This window comes from Chrysemys picta, chromosome 6 (assembly GCF_011386835.1).
Source record: "Chrysemys picta bellii isolate R12L10 chromosome 6, ASM1138683v2, whole genome shotgun sequence".
Classification (NCBI taxonomy): domain Eukaryota; kingdom Metazoa; phylum Chordata; order Testudines; family Emydidae; genus Chrysemys; species Chrysemys picta.
Window position 1 is genome coordinate 104,506,468 of NC_088796.1, and position 19,698 is coordinate 104,526,165.

Sequence of the window (19,698 nt, forward strand, 5' to 3'; positions counted from 1 at the left end):
GGTAAACTTACTTGCGTGAGTTTCCCAGTTTTAAACTGGTACAAGAGACTTCATATACAAAAGTTGCACCAGTTTAACTAAACTGATTTAAGTAAAACAGAATGCAACCTCTGTGTATAGACAAGCTCCAACGTAATGGTATTTCTTGCACAACACCTATTCATTTTGTGCTCTGTAGGATTGCCAGGTGTCCAGTTTTCGACCGGAACAGCCAGTCGAAAAGGGACCTTGGCGGCTCTAGTCAGTGGTGCTGACTGGGCCGTTAAAACTCTGGTTGGTGGTGCAGCGGGGCTAAGGCAGGTTCCCTGCCTGCCCTGGCTCCATGCAGCTCCCAGAAGCAGCGTCATGTCCCCTCTCTCACATCCCAACCCAATGCCTCAGCCCGGAGCCCCCTCCCACACTCTGAACTCCTCATTTCTGGCCCCACCCTGGAACCCGCATCCCCAGCTAGAGCCCTCACCCCAACCCCTTGAGCCATCCCGGTGAAAATTAGTGAGTGAGGGAGGGGAGAAGAGGGTGGGCAGGGCATGGGCGAGGCCCCAGGAAGGGCGGAGCAGGGGGTGGGGCAAGGGTGTTCGGTTTTTTATTCCAAGTAGTTGCTCAATGCAATTCAAGGTATTAGTTTTAACCAAAAAACCCTAAATGGTTTTCTTCAAGACTGCTGCTAGCTTATCCTCTACCTTGACATATGTGCTCAAATGAGGGCCCACTTGCTAGAAGTCCTTGTATTCAGCAGTCTGGAGGTGAAGTGGTCTTTGGGCCTGGAGATCTTGACTCTATAATTCACTCCCCATGTTGGTCTGAAAACCGATTGGTTTCTCAACACGTCCAGGTCAATAATCTGTTCATGCAAGGCTTTTCCTGAGAGGGTGTGCTGGTGTCTTTTGTGATAAAAGGAAAATTTCAGAGTTCTCCTGAGTTGGCATTAGTTTCATTTTTTTTATGTACTTAAGGCTAGGGGCTCTAGTTCATGCATTTAATATACTGGAAAAAATAACAGAGAGCAATATTGCTTGTCCTGCACACCTGCACAGACCAATAAGCAGGTGTAAAGTACACCCTATGTACCTGTGTTAGCCAGAGCAGTACTGCCTGTGTGCAGAGAGAAGTAATCTCTGGTGCATCTGGTGGTGGGTTGGAGCGGATCACGGCCCCCTGGGAGCAAGGTGGGAAGAAAGGACCAAACTGTAACACAATTAATTCCATGATCTGCTGTTTGGGCAGCCAGGCTATGCACTGCCTCTTAAACAGGGCAATTTTTTAACCCATAATAAATAATGTATGGTCCCTATCAACTTGGCTGGATTCAGGCATGTAACTTCTAGGTGCAGGGCCCTGTACTAGTAATCTTTTAAAACACACTGCGTACTTGTTTATAATGAACAGCCACTATTTAGTATACAATATTTACAAACTTTGAAGCCCCACTCCTCACTCCAAACTTGCTCCTTCTTTCTTGCTTTGAAGTAATTCAAGTCTGCCTGAGTTAAATCACTTGCCATATGTGGGGTGCCAAAGTTGTCTCACTTCTCTAACATGCTTGAAGTCTATGCCCTCTGTTGCCCCTTTCATTTTCAGGGTCTTTTTGAGCCTGTTCAGAGTGACCTACTTGTCCCTTTGTCACTATTTCTTGTTAAAGCAGCTGTTCTCTCACTGTGGCTGCTCCATCCTTTGAAGGAAGTATTGACATTTCTGAGATGTTGACAGGCTGTATACTCAATCAGAGTAATCAACATTTACAACACAACTTGCCCTCATCCGTTTCAATTAGTTAAACGTTTACCAAGTTTTAAATAAATCAGAGCTGGTGTATCCTCACCAGCAAATTTACTGATCATGAAAGTTCTGGATTTCCATTCCGGGAGTCAGATGGCATCTACCAGTAGTACAAGTTCAACAGTATCATCCAAGCTTCCCCTCCTTTGTCCCACTGCAGGTCCTCAAACCTCTAACAGAGGAAATTATCTCATTGCGTGAATGGTTATGTAGTTTTCATCCCCATTCAATCCTTGGTGCCATATTTGAGCAGTCCTTTGAAATATATACTACTTCTATAAATCTGGAGCAGGAATTCAGGTAGGAGGGGGCTAGGGAGGTCTCTAGACTGAAGTGAAGAGATGGAGAGAGTGGGTAACTTTAAGGCTAATACTCCTTTCCTTATTCTAATAAAGTAGGATTACCATATTTAAAAAATAAAAAAAGAGGACACTCCACGGGCCCCTGGCCCTGCCCCTTTCCCACCCCCGGCCCCACCCCAACTCCGCCCATTCCCCGCCCCTTCCCCAAAGTCCCCGCCCTAACTCCCCCTCCTCCCTCCCAGCCATGCGAAAAGGGCTGCCAAGCGCTACCAGCTTCACGGTTTGCCGGGCAGCCCCCAGACTCCGGGAGGGGAAGTGCCCAGCCGGGGGCGCAGGGTCTGGAGGCTGCCCGGCAAACCGTGAAGCCAGTAGCGCTCTGGCTTCGGGCAGCCCCCATGCCTCCAGACCCTGCGCCGCCGAAGGAGAGCAGCTGGAGCCTGGGAGGGGAAGTGCCCGGCCGGCGGCTCGGGGTCCGGAGGCAAGGGGGCTGCCCCGAAGCCGGAGCGCTCGGGCAGCTCGGCTCTTAAACAGAGCTGAAGAGTCGGGAGGAGCAGAGCAGCTGGAGCCCGGGAGGGCAAGTGCCCGGCCGGTATTTTTCCCGGACATGTTTGGCTTTTGGGCAATTCCCCCCGGACGGGGGTTTGATTACCGAAAAACCGGACGTAAGGTAACCCTAAATAAAGTTCCTTGTCCACTAATAAAAGAAAGCATTTCTTTCTGTAATTCTTCACCATTATATGATTCAGTTAACAAGAGTCCAACTTATAATGTCAGTTTTCTTATGATTTAGACACTTGTCTACAGGGAACAGCACTAGAACTTTGAATCTGATTTCACATAGGGCTTATCTACACTTAAAAGTTAGGTCAACCCAGCTGCGTCGCTCAGGGGTGTAAAAAGTCTGCTCCCCTCAGCGACGTATTTAATCCGACCAAACTCCCGGTGTAGACAGTGGTAGGTCCTGTTGATCTAGCTACTGCCTCTTGGGGAGGTGGATTAACTACAGCTACAGAAGAACTCCTCCTGTCGCTCCAGTGAGTGTCTACACTGAAATACTACAGCAGTGCAGCTTCAGTGCTGCAGATCTGCTGTAATGTTTTAAGTGTAAGCATAACCATAGGTAACTAAACAGTGAACTTTCTTTATGTCCGTTTACTTTGGCTGGATTGTGTGGCTGCACTGACTTCAGAGTCTTCCATGGCATGCACAGAACTGTGTAAATTACATGATTAGTCCTTTTTGAAAGGAAATGCCATTAATAGAGTATTTGGCTAGGGCCAAATAATCCCCAAAATTTTAAAAAGCAGCAGAGGACATCTGAAGATCCAAGCTGGAAGTAGTTTTTCTTAGATACATATAGAGACCCCTTCCCTGCAGAAGGTCTTCCAAGTGAAGTTGCGTGTAGATATCCCAGCACACATGGAATTCAATTCAAATACTCCTTAAAGTAGTAGGAGCAGTAGAAGAAAACTAAAGGGAGTGGAGTGTTTTTAGGTCAGAGGAATTATTGAAGGCCTTCCCTTCAATAGGTATGCAGCACGTAAAGTGGCAGCTCAACATATAACAAATAGAAAGGTTAATTGAAAAATATGTGGAATAGCATAATAATGTGATTAATGAAGAGGCTCAATATTCCTAATGTATGTTGGCAAATAGTTACCTGGCTTTGGAATTGCTTTTAATCAAGTCATCACTTCCATCTGCATTACTCTGTTGTTTTCTATAATATGGTCTTTGCAGTGCAATATGGTTATACAGATTTTGATTCTTGGTCATTATTTCTTCCTTCCTCTTTTAAAACGTAAAGCCACTGTATAACAAAGCCATTTTCTATATTTTTAATCATACATAGAAACCTTTTTTCCCCCTCTGCACTAGGAGCATATATAAAGCAGATGATAAAAATATTTAAAAAAAAAAAACCCACCTTTTTAGAATCTATTTTCTTTGTGCCAGGTACCAGATGTTGTTGTTGGCAGTGGTTAAGAGGGTCACAGGGCATTTAAAAACACTAGGCTGTGGGGAATAAAATTCCATGTCTGGTCCACTGACAAATTTTTAGAACTGTTTACCCTGCAGTAAGTAGTGCAGAAATGCTATTTCTTCTTATGTAGTTCTTACAATATCCTATCTAATGTATCTATCTATTCTTCAGAGAACTTACAGTAAGATATATTTGTCATAGTTGCTCACAGTATAACCATGGCTGTCTCAACCTTTGCATTATAGATGCTGCTTTTTAGGAGTTCATACATAGCGGCAAATACTGCTCCCAGCTTCAAACTTGGTAGGCAATGTTTACGAAGTAAGTGATTAGTACTTTCTTTGAGTTTGGAAGGATGAGGAGGGAGTAGAGGTGGAGTCTGATTGCTTTGTAATATGAATTTAAGTAGTTTTGGTGTTACAATGCAAACATTCTAAAAATAAATTCTGATAAAATGAAATAGCAGAATGTACAAAATTTTCAGTTTTGGTCTCTTTCCACAGTCGTGCATTGAGGCAAGCTCCTCCATCTGTCTGACTGATTCTTGGTATGGCTATTTATTATCAGTATATTGTATGTAGTGTAGTATTCTAGTGTTTTGTTAATAATTGATACATATGACTGTTGTCTGAAGCACATACGAATGGGGCCTGAGCTCATTTGCTTTGTTAAAAGTGGGGGGTGGCGGTGAAACATTTGCAAATCATTGGCTTAGATTTAAGAGTCTTGAGCTCATCACCTTCGTGTCCAAAGCTGGAATTTACCCATTTATTACAGACATATCAAGGAAAAAGAAAATGTCCATATAAATATTCCTCATAGTCACTGATTTGTTGACTCACTACTCAGATCTTTAGACTGAAATTATCAGTCTCTTTCCAAGACAAAAATACACATTTTTTTTCTTCCTTGGCCTTAAACCAACCACTCTTTTTCCTGTGATCCCATATTTACAGAATCTGGTTGCTCTGCTTCAGCTAAAATAAAAATAAAAATGCTGTTTTACCCTCTTTCTGTCATGCATGGCCAAAGTAGATATTTTACAGTCAGTCAATATACATTTGATAATTTATATTTTGTATTTATAAGGAATTGTAACTTATGCATTCCTATTGGACATTCCCTAATGTTATATATTCAATAAACGTAATTACTGCAGCTGGTTACTAATGCTTCTTTTTTACTGTATAGCTGAAAATCAGCAACATTAGATGTTCAACTCTAAGTTGGCAATCCAGTTGATTGGCTTCATGTGTCGCAAAGTCGATTGCGGAGATACCATCAGGATATGATTGTTTGGAACATTTGTTGACAAGATGTTCCACAGTTTGAAGTCCATTTTTATAGTTGCAAACAGGATTGTGTCTCAGTCCCCATTTATGGAGGAGGTTGGTGCATCTGCCATGTAAGGTGTGAATGTGGTTCTAAGTGGACCATATTTTCCGTAGGAAGGGAAAAAAACATTGAGTCTTTGTTGGGTTCTTGATGAAATGTTTGTTTGGCATGTTGGCATTCTTCTACTTTGCTAGCCATTGATCTTCAGGTGAAAAACCTGAGTCTTCAAGCTCTTGTACTCAAAACCAAAAAGATTTTCTAGATTTGAGTCAGAATCTTGGTATGTTGTTTAGGTCTTCATGTATTAGGAAATCCTTGTTCCCTTGATTATGATAGGACTCCTGAAGAATTCTCACATTGTGACTAATTTGGGATGAATGCAAGTGTGCCAGCACAACACAAAAAGTATTGCGAAGCTCTCTTCAGTTGTAACACTTCAAAAATAAAGAAATCTTAGCAAAGTGAAGTCATAATTGCCTGTTTTAAAATAATGCGTGTAAGCATGTCTCTCTGATGAGGAGTATGGGGATAAGTAAGAGCGTGTCTGTCTTCTTCATACTTTACTGCTAGAGCTGATGCTGGAACAGAGGTAGGGTTTGTTTTTCCTTGACTATCTAGTCTTAGGCTGTCTAGATGTTGTGGTTTTCTGGATTGTGACTTTTGTAATTATGATTGTTATACCCCTCAGCTTTCCAGATGTTAGTGGTCTTATGTTTTTGGAGTTTGAGGGGGGGGAGGTCTGTATATGAAGACATTTACATTAGATGTAGAAACATTAATTCATGTACATAGCTCTCTTTCACTCTCTTTAACTAGCGAGATGGAGTTGTGTGGCACAAAGATTTTCACTATGAACTTTAGGCTTTACTTGAAAAGGAATAATTACAGGCATTAATCTTTTATTTTTAAATTGTCCGTTGTCTTGTCCTCTTTAACCATCCACTCTGCTGCTTTCTCCTTTGCACTTCTCCTTACTAGATTTTGCCTATCTCTGGTGCTCTATCACCTTGTCTGTCTCTTTGATGTCACTTTTGTCAATTGATGCAATCTGGTGCATACTGTGACATACTGAGAGTGTAATCCAGACCAACAAGGGGCTGTCGCACCTGGCCTGCAACCTTGGGTGTGTTACAATACCTTGCTAGCAGTATCTCCCACCTCATGCAGGTCATAACCTGAGTGTCTGCGTGTAACTGCAGTCTGGCAGCCACACTTGTTACACTGTGGCTCTCACCAGTCTCGGTGATGCTGCAGGGTGACCCCAACACACTCCCAGTCCCAGATTTCCCCCCAGAAATTTGTCTTGTACTACCCATCCCTCTTCTGGACAGTCCAAGTATACTAAATCTATTATTCCTTTAAGGGAATAATATACACCATCTTACCACCTTAAATGGAGTTACCCAGATACTTCAGCGTAAACACACTGGATTAGATAAAACAAGTTTATTAACTACAAAGAGAGAGAATTTAAGTTAGTAGGAGCAATGAGGCATAAAAGTCAGAAACGGTTACAAGAAGATAAAGATAAAAATGCTTTCTAGAGCCTAGTTTAATCAATGATGTTAGAGTCAAAGCGTAGTTTCTCACCACGTGTTTCCAACAGCATTACTGACCAAAATGCCAGGTCAGGACCCCTCCCCCAGAGTCCAATGGCTATCTTCTCAGGTGTGGAGGATGACATGGATAGGGAGAGTGTCTTGGGATGTTTGCCCCTCCTTTTTATAGTTTCAATCCCTCTTTGAAAAACATTTCCAGCGGTGAACCAAGAGGGGTGTGTGTGTGTGTGTGGGCGTGTGTGTGTGTGTGTGTGTGTAAGGAGAGGAGGGAGAGCTCATGCTGTTTATTTGCTAAGATGCAGATCTTTGTCCCTCCCCCCCTTTTCTTGACTAAGAATGCCCACTTGATAGGTGATGGCTAATCAGCTTTGTTGATACATAATTGGGGCTTCAGCTTGCCCTTTGTCTTTGAGAAATCTGGTTTAACCATTCCACAGAGTTATCTGGGAAAAACACTTCCGTCATGATTGCAGCTTATGTTCATGACTTTACACATAATGTTGCTACATGCGTTTTATCATATGAGATTTCAAACGATACCTCACAAGGCATGCCTTTTACAAAGATGATTACAGTAGTGTATAAAGTGTGAATACGGGAGTGCACTCCGTCACATACCAAAAACAAAAAATAAAATCAATTCCTTTTAAAAATATAGGAATAAAAGATTAAACCCTGAGGAGGCTGGTTTAACAGTGATATCTAGGAGAAGGTGTGATATCCCCAAGAGGTTGGGAAATCCTCATTCCCTTCACCACCTCCAGGTCCCCCACAAAAACCCAAATAAGCAAATACATGCATCCTCCCCACCTCCAGCCACAAAATCTCCTCACTCTATATTTGTGTATTTTATTGAAACTCTTTGGTGTTCAGACTTCAAGCATCTATGAAGTAATGTTACAATTTTAAACTTACTAGGTCTCTGTTGCTCCTGGTCTTTTTTTCCCTTTCATTCTCCTTCATGCTTGTATACCTCATGCTGTGTGTCGTCTTGGTTTTTTCAGTCTCTGTTATCCATTCCCTCTTCCCTCATCTCCTTCCACATTTTTTTCTTGCCTTCTCTCCGGCCTTAATCCAGATTATTGCAGCCTTTCTTCCTTTCTCTCTCTGTTCTTAGTGTTATTCTGCCTACCTATATTACTAGGTTTTTTAAAGTAAAATGTAAACAGATTCTGCTTAGGTCACCTGTTGTTTCTTTCATCATTAGAAAGTCGGTCTTTTAAAAAGTTTACCACTGGCATGTTACCCTCTTCATCCACCTTCCCATGAATTATGATGATAAAAGTTTGATGAATTATGTGGAATATTAATATATTGTAGTCATCCTTCCTCAGTTCGGGTCAACTGGGCAAGACAAAAGGACAAATCCTCTGGTCTGGTTGAGCTATGACTCTACCTGGGGGAATTTCCAGGGGTCCAGTTAAACTGGCTTTATTTCTTTTTACACTGGAGCAGTGTAAACTTACTGGGGAAGGTGACCATCCTTTACTTTTTGCATATTTCTTAGTACATTGGGGCCCTGCTCCAGCTGAGGCCTCTTAGGTTATGGTTATGCTACAGAGCTTACAGCAGCACAGCTGCATCAGTGAAGTTGCGCCATTGTAGTGTTGCTAGCGCAGATGCTGTATGCCAGTGGGAGAGAGCTCTCCTGTTGAATTAATTACTCCAGCCCCCAGAAGCGGCGGTAGTTATGTTTGCCGGATAAGCTCTTCTGCCAACATAGTGCTGTCCACACCAGGGCTTAGTCAGTGTAATTTACATTGCTCAAGGGGGTGGCTTATTCACACCCTGAGTGACATAACTTGTACCGACTTAGTCTATGGCTACACTACAGTTTAAGTGGTGTGTGTGTACACATGCGTGTGTACATTTACGTGTGTGTGTGTGTGTGTGTGTGTGTGTATATATATATCTATCTATCTATAACGGTAATAATGGGGGAGGATCTGGCCATATGATTTTGGATTGCATTTTTGTTCCTGATTTGGGTCTGCTGATGGGCTATTCAGTATAAAACAGACAACTAAATAACATTAAAATAATACCTTTATTTTCTCTTAAGTTTTGCCCACTGGGCATAATGATCCCTGATGTAACTCTACTGAAATCAGTTGAGTTTGTGAATTTTGAATCAGATGAATATGACTGAATTACTAGCTATTCTCCAGGGGAAAAAAAAGTAGAAAAATTATAGTACTTTACTACAGTAAAACATATTATAGTGATTTAGCAGAAACTATAGTCCTATTTACTACACCGTTAACGTAATGTACTATAATTTGATTAGTCACAGTGATTTACCATAATATTTTGAAGAAACAATAATATTACTGACTTAAGATAAAATTCACTGCTCTGTACTGATTTACAAATGTCATGTAAATTACTACAATCCACAATACTACAGTATTTATAATCCACTGAAGACTGTACTGTAGCATACACTATAATTACTATTAAAATGTATGCTTATTTACTATACTTCTGTGGTAAAGCCTATGATAATATAAAGCAATGTAAAATTTACTGTCATTCTAGTACTTCAACAAATCTGTGGCCATGTAGCACATCTTAGTTGTCATTATACTGCAGATTGTGGTCACTTGAAGCTTCACGGTAGAGCTAAAAGCACAGGCCTTACCACTTGTGCTACAGGAGGAACTCTGCGCTCTTGGCAGTGTGGTATCTAATACACAGAGCTAAATAGTTCTGCTTGATCCCGTAGAGGGCATGTTAGCAACCAAGTGCTTTAAAGTTTGTTTTTCTGCAGAGGATAGAGAGTCAGCATGACTTTGCTATCCCATGATTTAAGGTAGACTTTTAAGGTGACCTGTTCATTTCATGAAAAGTTACATGGAACACCAACACATAATAGATGTTCCTTAAGGTGGACTTATTATGCTAGTTAGGAACAAGCCTGATGTGCAAAGCTTCTGTTGCTGGTTACTCAGCTAAGCAATTTCAGATTCACATCCTGCACCATCAGTTATTTTTATTATTTATTTGTTTAGTGCTGGACAAGATACAAAGGTGTAAAGACAGTCCTTTCCCCCCATGCAGATAGACAGTTTCCCTCTTTCACCCCTTGTGCTGGGTGGTTGGGGGCTACTGGGTCCAGGTCACTGGGGCTGGTTCTGCTGAATATGTGCAGGTGTGTGGGAGGTGGTGCCCTTGGGACACAAATATTGACTTTTTTTCTTTCTGAATCATAAGTTTCAAAGTAGTTTGCTGCTATTGCTAGAGTACGCTGGGGCCAGATCACACCTGTTATTTTTATACAGAAATTCTGATTCCAACAGTGCACAGGTTGGTGGTTCAGCTCTCTTTCTCTATTTTGCAAACTTTTCATTCCCTTGGTGATCTTCACGGCCTAACAGTAAGTGATATTTCACATGAGAAATCTTCAGAAATTCCTCTCAGGAGCCTGAAACCATACCCCAAAATTGATGCATAGGCAAGTATCCATTCCTCATCACATTGTCCAGTCACTGGAATGGTGGACTAAGAAGGAAAATGTAACAATGGGATACCCACTTTACCTCCTGGACTCTTGACTCCATGTGACTGAAGCAAGCCTATTAAGTTGGGAAAGCACACCTAACGCCACTGAGTATGGGAGCTCAGTGAAAGAAAGAGAAGCATAAACTTCATTGAACTAAGGTCACTAAAGCTGGCATTTCACAGGTTTTGTTGTCATTGTCACTTTCTAGTCCAATAAGAACAGGATCAAAGTGTTACCCCAAATGCCAAGTTCTTCCTTGAGTGTTTGCTCATGTCGATTCCATTCTAGGTGTGTGCGTGCCTACATGCACAGTCATCAGAGATTTTTGCCTTAGTGGCATCTGTAGCGTCGGCTGTGGTGCCCCCTTGAGTGTCACACTCATGTGCTGGTATATTAGGCGCCACCGACCCTACACCCTCTCAGTTCCTTCTTACTGCCTGTCACAGTTAGTCAGAGCACCTTGTCTTGCATTGCAAGAGCGTTAGCGGTTCTTACAGTCCGTTGTTCTGTCTCCTTTGTTTTTAGTTGTTAGGTATTTAGATCATTAAGTTAAGTGTTAGAGTAGTAGTTTAAGAGTTAGAGTCCGCGCTGGGACTTCGCCTCGGAGCAGGGCATGCCTCATTCCCCAGGCTTTAAGCCATGCTCCTTGTGCAGCCAGCCAATGCCCATTAGTGACCCCCATGATAGCTGTTTAAAGTGTTTGGGAGAGTCCCACAGAAAGGACAAGTGCGGGATCTGCAAAAACTTTTGCCCTCAAACTCAAAAGGGGCGGGATATTTGCTGCAGGGCCCTCCTCAGGCAGGCCATGCTTGTCCTGCCTCGGAGCCCTCTCAATCAGACTCCATGCCCAGCACTTCAGCATCGGTGCCCAGCGCACCGCCGGCATTGGAATCTGCCCAGCACTGTTCCCGCTTGCTGGTGCCTAAGAAGTAGTCGAAGTCAACGGGCCCGCTGGCACTGGAGGAAAAGGGGGTTTCGGGCAAAGGACCAGCGTTAGGCCACATGCCCGCCCCAAAGCTACTTGGAGGTACCGCTACTGTCAGACCTGCTAGCCCAGCCAGGGACCCACTTCTGACTCCCGGGAGTGACAGGGGGTCCTGGCCCCTCATAGGGTGATCTGTGCCCAAAGTGGGCCCAGTTGCCAAAGAGCAAGTAGGCCAGCCAGCACTGCAGATGCCAAACCAGGCCACGCCTAAGGCCCCGGCATCTATGGGCAAGTTGGTTATAGGACCACGCCCTAAAGCAGCGGAACATCCCCGGTCCCCGGACTGCAGGTGTCGATCCCCGTCACCATAGCCTACAACCCCAGCACTGTAGCCTTAGTCATGACGGCGATCCCCGTACCCATTGTACCATCAGGCCTCCCAACAGAGATCGCTACAGTGTAGGTCACCATTGCCTAGGCGGTCTCCCATGTGTTGATCCCCCCGGTGCGGGATCGTTCCTGATTGTGGCTCTGGTCTCCGGCTCCCTGGTACTGCTCTTCGGGCAGGCATCAATCCTCGCTCTCTCCTTACCGGTTGCTGATGAGGGACAGTTGTCAGACTCAGGCATCTACAGCTCCGCCCTGGTCACCAGAAGGGCAATGGTCTGAGTCAGAAGGACAGTTCAGTCCCTCACCTATAAAAAGCGAATCGCCACTGGGCCGTGAGACCCGTGCGGCTCCTGCAGCGACGGCGTGGAGGCAGGGGCAGTGGCCCCGCTCAGTGGCAGTACTGGAACCCGTGGGCTGTACCTGTTATGCCAGTCCTGTACTCCCACTGTTCCTCCCAGGCCGCATCGGACAAACTGCCCCCGGTATGGTGCCGATGCGGGGGCGCACAGCGGGCCCCAATGCCCAAGGAGCTGTCCGCAGATGAGCAAGAGGAAGCCGCCTCTCCCCCTGTGGTGCAGTTGTCTTCGTAGTCTCTGGATGACGCGGTGGCAGGCCCCTCGCAAAAAAGCAGTCCCCCCAACGACTTCAAGGAGCACCAAGCCCTGCTCAAAAGGGTGGCTGCCAGCCTGAACTTGGAGCTATCAGGGGAGTCTGACGACCTCTTTAATGTCATACCCTCCTCTACCCCGGCCCGGGTCATGTTACCCATCCACCCAGTCATCTTACAAATTGCTAAGTCTGTATGGCAGACTATAGACCCCCCTCTTCCATTCCGTCTACCTCCAAGAAGGCGGGAAAGAAATATGTCCCAGCAAAGGGGTTTGAGTACCTGTACATCCACCCTCCAGTGGGGTCCCTGGTCATGTCCGCCGTCAATGAGAGAGACAGGCATGGCCAGACAAGTGGCACGCCAAAAAAATACAGACGTCAAGAGGCTGGACTGGGATGCTACAGACTTGGCAGCCAGGGTAGTTGCCTCTTCCTCCAGGAGGTGCAGCTCCTGGTTACAGTCCTCCGGGCTGTCCCAAAAGATGCAGACTACCCTTCAGGACCTCTGTTTGAGGAGCAGGGCTCTTTTCGGAGCTGACTGATGCACGGCTCGATGGCCTTAAAGACTCTCATGCCACCCTCCATTCCTTGGGCCTACACACCCCTCAACAGGCTAGAAAGCCATTCTGTTCCCTGCCTCCATCAAGGTCCTAGGGTGTCCCTCGGTTCAGCTCCTACAGGAAGAAGGACACAGATAAAGGATTTAAATGGCATCACCCTTCGTCTTCACGTTCCTCTGGCCAAGGAAGCCAGCAGCAGGTATTTTGAGGATGCACCCAAGGATTGCGCCTCAGCCACTTCCCCGGATCCACCCTCCTCCTCTTTCCTCACCTGCCTGTGCCCCTTCTGGTCAGCCTGGTTGTGGCTGACCTCAGACTGTTGGGTGCTTGACATAATATCTTCAGGCTACACCCTGCAGTTTGTGGCTGACCCTCCCTCCCAACCCCGTTCCTCATCCCTTTTCAGGGACCCTTCTCATGAGCAACTACTCATTCAAGAGGTTGAGAACCTCCTACACCTGGGGGCGGTAGAGGAGTTCCCTCCAGACTTGAAAGGGAAAGGGTTCTTCTCCTGCTATTTTCTAATCCCCAAAGCAAATGGGGGCCTGTTCTGGACCTGCACCGCCTCAACAAGTCTCTCAAGAAGTTGAAGTTTCACGTGGTCTCTCTGGCCTCCTCTATTCACTCCCTGGATCCAGGAGATTAGTACACCGGCCTCGACTTAAAGGATGCATATTTTCATATTTCCATTTTCCCAGGGCACAAGTGTTTCATAGAATCATAGAATATCAGAGTTGGAAGGGACCTCAAGAGGTCACCTAGTCCAACCCCCTGCTCAAAGCAGGACCAATTCCCAGCTAAATCATCCCAGCCAGGGCTTTGTCAAGCCGGGCCTTAAAAACCTCCAAGGAAGGAGACTCCACCACCTCCCTAGGTAACTCATTCCAGTGTTTCACCACCCTCCTAGTGAAATAGTTTTTCCTGATATCCAGCCTGGACCTCCCCCACTGCAACTTGAGACCATTGCTCCTTGTTCTGTCATCTGCCACCACTGAGAACAGCCGAGCTCCATCCTCTTTGGAACCCCCCTTCAGGTAGTTGAAGGCTGCTATCAAATCCCCCCTCATTCTTCTCTTCTGGAGACTAAACAATCCCAGTTCCCTCAGCCTCTCCTCATAAGTCATGTGCTCCAGACCCCTAATCATTTTTGTTGCCCTCCGCTGGACTCTTTCCAATTTTTCCACATCCTTCTTGTAGTGTGGGGCCCAAAACTGGACACAGTATTCCAGATGAGGCCTCACCAATGTCGAATAAAGGGGAACGATCACGTCCCTCGATCTGCTGGCAATGCCCCTACTTATACAGCCCAAAATGCAGTTAGCCTTCTTGGCAACAAGAGCACACTGTTGACTCATATCCAGCTTCTCGTCCACTGTGACCCCTAGGTCCTTTTCTGCAGAACTGCTACCTAGCCATTCGGTCCCTAGTCTGTAGCAGTGCATGGGATTCTTCCGTCCTAAGTGCAGGACTCTGCACTTGTCCTTGTTGAACCTCATCAGGTTTTTTTCGGCCCAATCCTCTAATTTGTCTAGGTCCCTCTGTATCCGATCCCTACCCTCTAGTGTATCTACCACGCCTCCTAGTTTAATGTCATCTGCAAACTTGCTGAGAGTGCAGTCCACACCATCCTCCAGATCATTAATAAAGATATTAAACAAAACCGGCCCCAGGACCGACCCTTGGGGCACTCCGCTTGAAACCGGCTGCCAACTAGACATGGAGCCATTGATCACTACCCGTTGAGCCCGACGATCTAGCCAGCTTTCTATCCACCTTACAGTCCATTCATCCAGCCCATACTTCTTTAACTTGGCGGCAAGAATGCTGTGGGAGACCGTATCAAAAGCTTTGCTAAAGTCAAGGAATAACACATCCACTGCTTTCCCCCCATCCACAGAGCCAGTTATCTCATCATAGAAGGCAATTAGGTTAGTCAGGCACGACTTCCCCTTCGTGAATCCATGCTGACTGTTCCTGATCACTTTCCTCTCCTCTAAATGTTTCATAATTGATTCCTTGAGGACCTGCTCCATGATTTTTCCAGGGACTGAGGTGAGGCTGACTGGCCTGTAGTTCCCCGGATCCTCCTTCTTCCCTTTTTTAAAGATGGGCACTACATTAGCCTTTTTCCAGTCATCTGGGACCTCCCCCGATCGCCATGAGTTTTCAAAAATAATGGCTAATGGCTCTGCAATCTCACCCGCCAACTCCTTTAGCACCCTCGGATGCAGCGCATCCGGCCCCATGGACTTGTGCACGTCCAGTTTTTCTAAATAGTCCCGAACCACTTCTTTCTCCACAGAGGGTTGGTCACCTTCTCCCCATGCTGTACTGCCCAGTGCAGCAATCTGGGAGCTGACCTTGTGCGTGAAGACAGAGGCAAAAAAATCATTGAGTACATTAGCTTTTTCCACATCCTCGGTCACTAGGTTGCCTCCCTCATTCAGTAAGGGGCCCACACTTTCCTTGATTTTCTTCTTGTTGCTAACATACCTGAAGAAACCCTTCTTGTTACTCTTAACATCTTTTGCTAACTGCAACTCCAAGTGTGATTTGGCCTTCCTGATTTCACTCCTGCACGCCTGAGCAATATTTTTATACTCCTCCCTGGTCATTTGTCCAATCTTCCACTTCTTGTAAGCTTCTTTTTTGCGTTTAAGATCAGCAAGGATTTCACTGTTTAGCCAAGCTGGTCGCCTGCCATATTTACTATTCTTTCTACACATCGGGATGGTTTGTTCCTGCAACCTCAATAAGGATTCTTTAAAATACAGCCAGCTCTCCTGGACCCCTTTGCCCTTCATGTTATTCTCCCAGGGGATCCTGCCCATCTGTTCCCTGAGGGAGTCAAAGTCTTCTTTTCTGAAGTCCAGGGTCCGTATTCTGCTGCTCTCCTTTCTTCCTTGTGTCAGGATCCTGAACTCGACCATCTCATGGTCACTGCCTCCCAGGTTCCCATCCACTTTTGCTTCCCCTACTAGTTCTTCCCTGTTTGTGAGTAGCAGGTCAAGAAAAGCTTTGCCCCTAGTTGGTTCCTCCAGCACTTGCACCAGGAAATTGTCCCCTACACTATCCAAAAATTTCCTGGATTGCCTGTGCACCGCTGTATTGCTCTCCCAGCAGATATCAGGGTGATTAAAGTCTCCCATGAGAACCAGGGCCTGTGATCTAGCAACTTCTGCTAGTTGCCAGAAGAAAGCCTCGTCCACCGTTTCTTCCGTTTTGTGTTGGTCCAGCACCATTTTCAATTCACGACGCTGCTCTTCAGTCTCTCGTTAGCCCTGAGACCATTTACAAAGTTCATAGTGCCAGTGGCTGCTTACCTGGGGCACCGAGGGATGCAAATTTATCCATACTTCGATGACTGATTAATATAGGGTCGATCCCGGGATCAGGCGCGGAATCATCTCAACCTGGTTTGCTCCACCTGTCACGAGCTGGGGCTGCTAATAAACGAGAAAAAGTCTACCTTAATTCCAGTGCAACTCATAGAGTTCATTGGAGCCTTCCTCCCTGAGTCTCGGTTCCAAGCCATGGCAGACCTGATCTCGTGCGTGCAAGCCCCACCGTCTTACCACTGGTCACCCGTGCCTACAATTGTTAGACCATATGGTGGCCTTCACTTACGTGGTCTGCACGCGCGGCTCTGCCTCAGGTCCTGGGACAGAAGCGTTATCACAGAGTGCTCCACGGACAAATTAGAAAACCACTGGTGATAATGGGTTTAATTTACAGACCTAGCTTCGTGCGCATTTTTTCAGACCACTCTTGTACACAGACAAACATTCCAATATGACATAATGCTAAAGTACGATCATTTTGCCTGGTGAAGCTATTGCTTAATAAATAAAATATTGCACTCGTGAATTTGAAGCTACAGTAAATTAAAGAATTGGAATTCAGACTTAGAGATGTTGATTGGTTTGGTTGTCTGACTACTTTGTGGGAAAGGAGGAGGTTTTAAAGTTATGTTTGTGTTTGGATTTAATTTGTATGGTAAGTTAAGTATGAGATTTATGGAGTGCAATATGTACAATGTTTTATTTATTCTTCCAAAGACTATGAGTACATGCAACATCTGAATTTGATCTTTGGAAACCAACTTCAGGAAATATGGCATAATTTAATACTAATTGTCTCCCTTAATTACACCTTGCATCTATTTATTTGCTTGTTCAGTATTTATTACTCTATTATTGGTTGAATTTCACTTTTTGGTACTATACTAACACATGATAACTTTTCTTTTTTATTTATATAACAAAGGCAAGAAATACTGAAGGGGTTATTAATTCTTTTAAAAATATTAATTGGTTTTTATTTTTCTTGCACTTAGAATATATAAAAGTAGCTTGTTTTTCTGCATGTGAAAATACATATGTACAAGACAATAACATAGGATTTTGATGTGGACTGAGTATGACATGTGAGTCAAGTCTGGTTTTCTCGTTCCAAAAATCAGAAATGCACTTCACACATGATAGTTTGATTAACAAGAAAAATGTGCAGTTTGATCCTGGAAAGTGCTGGAGTGCCCTCAAGTATCGAAGAAAGAGGTGATGGCTTAGCAGATAGTAGGATTGGGCCCACTGTGTGCATTATTGTTGTTTTGAAGACTTGGTCTATTTTCCTTCTGACAAGAGTAGGAAATCCAATGGAAGTGAGAAATTCTTACTTTAAATTTATGAATGAGTAAAATATCCTTGAAGAATTTCCCAGCTACCTCTCCTAGTTAACTATATGTGAGTCTGTGATAGTGAAAAAGAATGCTAAGTGTGGCTCTAGTTTACATATGTGCCTAATATTTTTAGCTTTATTTTTAAGAGCAAGCATACAAGAGAAAACACAGAGTTTGTGCATGGTGTATTTGAACGTCTGTACGTATAAGCCTCCTAGGATGAGCATGTTTGTGCATTTGTAAATGTACAGTAAAACCTGTCTTAAGTGACCACCCAAGGGTCTCTTTGAGGTAGTCTTTAATTAAAGGTCAAACAAAATTGTACTGGAAACCTTCGGGAAACTTTAAAATGGTCACTTAAGATGGGCTGCCTATTAGATTTGGTTCTTTGATTTATACAGTGAAATCTGTACTAAGAGTATAGAGTATCTGTGGAGCCCTTATAGTTGAGCATGATTTCACCGGTTTTTCATTGTTTACCTGGAAGTGGCAAAAGGCTGTGGGTTGCTTAGATTCTGAGAGAAAATAGTTTTTGTTCCAAGAATGCTGCTTTTTTTTTTTTTAGGTTGGTACCAAGGTTGTTTTATTGTGTGAATCAGGGGCTTCAGTAAGTGGTGGTTTCCACCTAGGGAGATGGCTTTGCATCTTTATCACATGCCCAATATTCACAATGCAAATGGAAGGAGCAGAGGAAGGAAAAAGATTATAGCCCCCTGTGTATAAGAGTGCAACATGATACTTGCGTGCAAGTGATACAGCTTTGTGGAGTATGGAGCTATAATTCCATTTTCTGTATACTGCACCTTTAAATGTAAGAAATCTGCCTGCCTGTCAAATAGGAGGCAGAGCAATGAGGAAAATTTCAATATGGAGGATCAGGGAATGAGAGAGCCACTTTTTCTCCTTGATCTAAAAATATCACCTTTGCTGAAAGTATATAATTTGTATATGGAAAATGTCTATGGAAAACATAAGATATAATATGTAAACAATGCCTAATACATGCAAAAAAACCCTGTATCATGCAGTAAGAAAAAGGGTTGTTCGGTAGTTTTTAAAAATTTATGTCATGCTTAGGGTGAATAATTGGTCTTGGGGCCAGATTTTGGTCTCAGATATGTGTTCAGAGTTAGAAGAGACATATACATATTTGAAGGCAGAATTCAGTGCAAAATATCATTAATACAGCTTAGATAGGGGGTGTTTGAAAGGAAGAGATGGGGAAATGGGATATCTTTTATTTAAAACAAAAAACCTACAAATCCTCTATATAAAAAGGATATTAGCTGTATTTTGTATAATATAACATTAGGTAGTTAAATAATACATTTTCGCAAACTCATCAAGAATTAGTGGTGAGACTTTTCGCATTTCTTACTTAGCATAAAATAACTTTAAATAGCTGCTTCAACTTCAACACAAAATGGCAGCCACTCGACAGCAGAATAGTTATCTCCTAGTTTAAGAATGGCAGAAAACTGTGGTGATTCTTGGCAAAAACTTAATATATAACGATGACCCCCGTATGTCCTTTAGTGATATCAGAGTCCATTTGAACTTTGCCATATATTGATGAAGCGTTTTAGATGCAAAGGACTCACTTGATAGAGAGGAAGGATTAGCTGTGATTAAGGGGCAGGACTCAGGCAATCTTTGCTCAGTTCCCAGGATTGCTGCAAATTGCCTTTGTGACCTTGGGCAAATCACTTAATCTCTCTGTGCCTATGCTTCCCATCTGCAAAATGGGGATAATACTTTCTCCTATCCTTTGTCTTGTCTGTATAGGTAGTCCCAGCCCATGTACAAAGCCTGGTTCAGTGAGTCCTCAGCCTTGGTTTGGGTTAAGTAATACTTTAATACAAATATAATAATTGATAGTCCTTTCTACTAGAGATACAGTCAGGTTCTTTCTCGTTTCTGACTGTAGCTTGGGCATTGTCCTTGATCCGGAATTCTTACTTGAATTTTTAATTAGCTAACAAAAGGTAAGAATTATGACGGTGTAAGAAGAATGTAAAAATCTGGGCTTGACAAATAAAACCATGAAGCTTTGTACTTTTAGACCAGAGGTCCCCAAA

At 44.0% G+C, this 19,698-nt stretch overlaps 1 protein-coding gene across 10 annotated transcripts in view; it reads left to right on the forward strand.

Annotated features, from left to right (window-relative positions):
- BNC2 (basonuclin zinc finger protein 2) overlaps window positions 1-19,698 on the forward strand; it is a 445,041-nt gene that overhangs the window by 88,932 nt on the left and 336,411 nt on the right. The window contains exon 1 of one of the 10 annotated variants that reach the window (XM_042850533.2): window positions 4,364-4,383. The exons of the other annotated variants lie outside the window; for them this stretch is intronic. The gene's annotated coding sequence lies outside the window, so the exon portion shown is untranslated. Of the gene's footprint in view, window positions 1-4,363; window positions 4,384-19,698 lie in introns of those variants that run through there. 10 annotated transcript variants of the gene reach the window in all.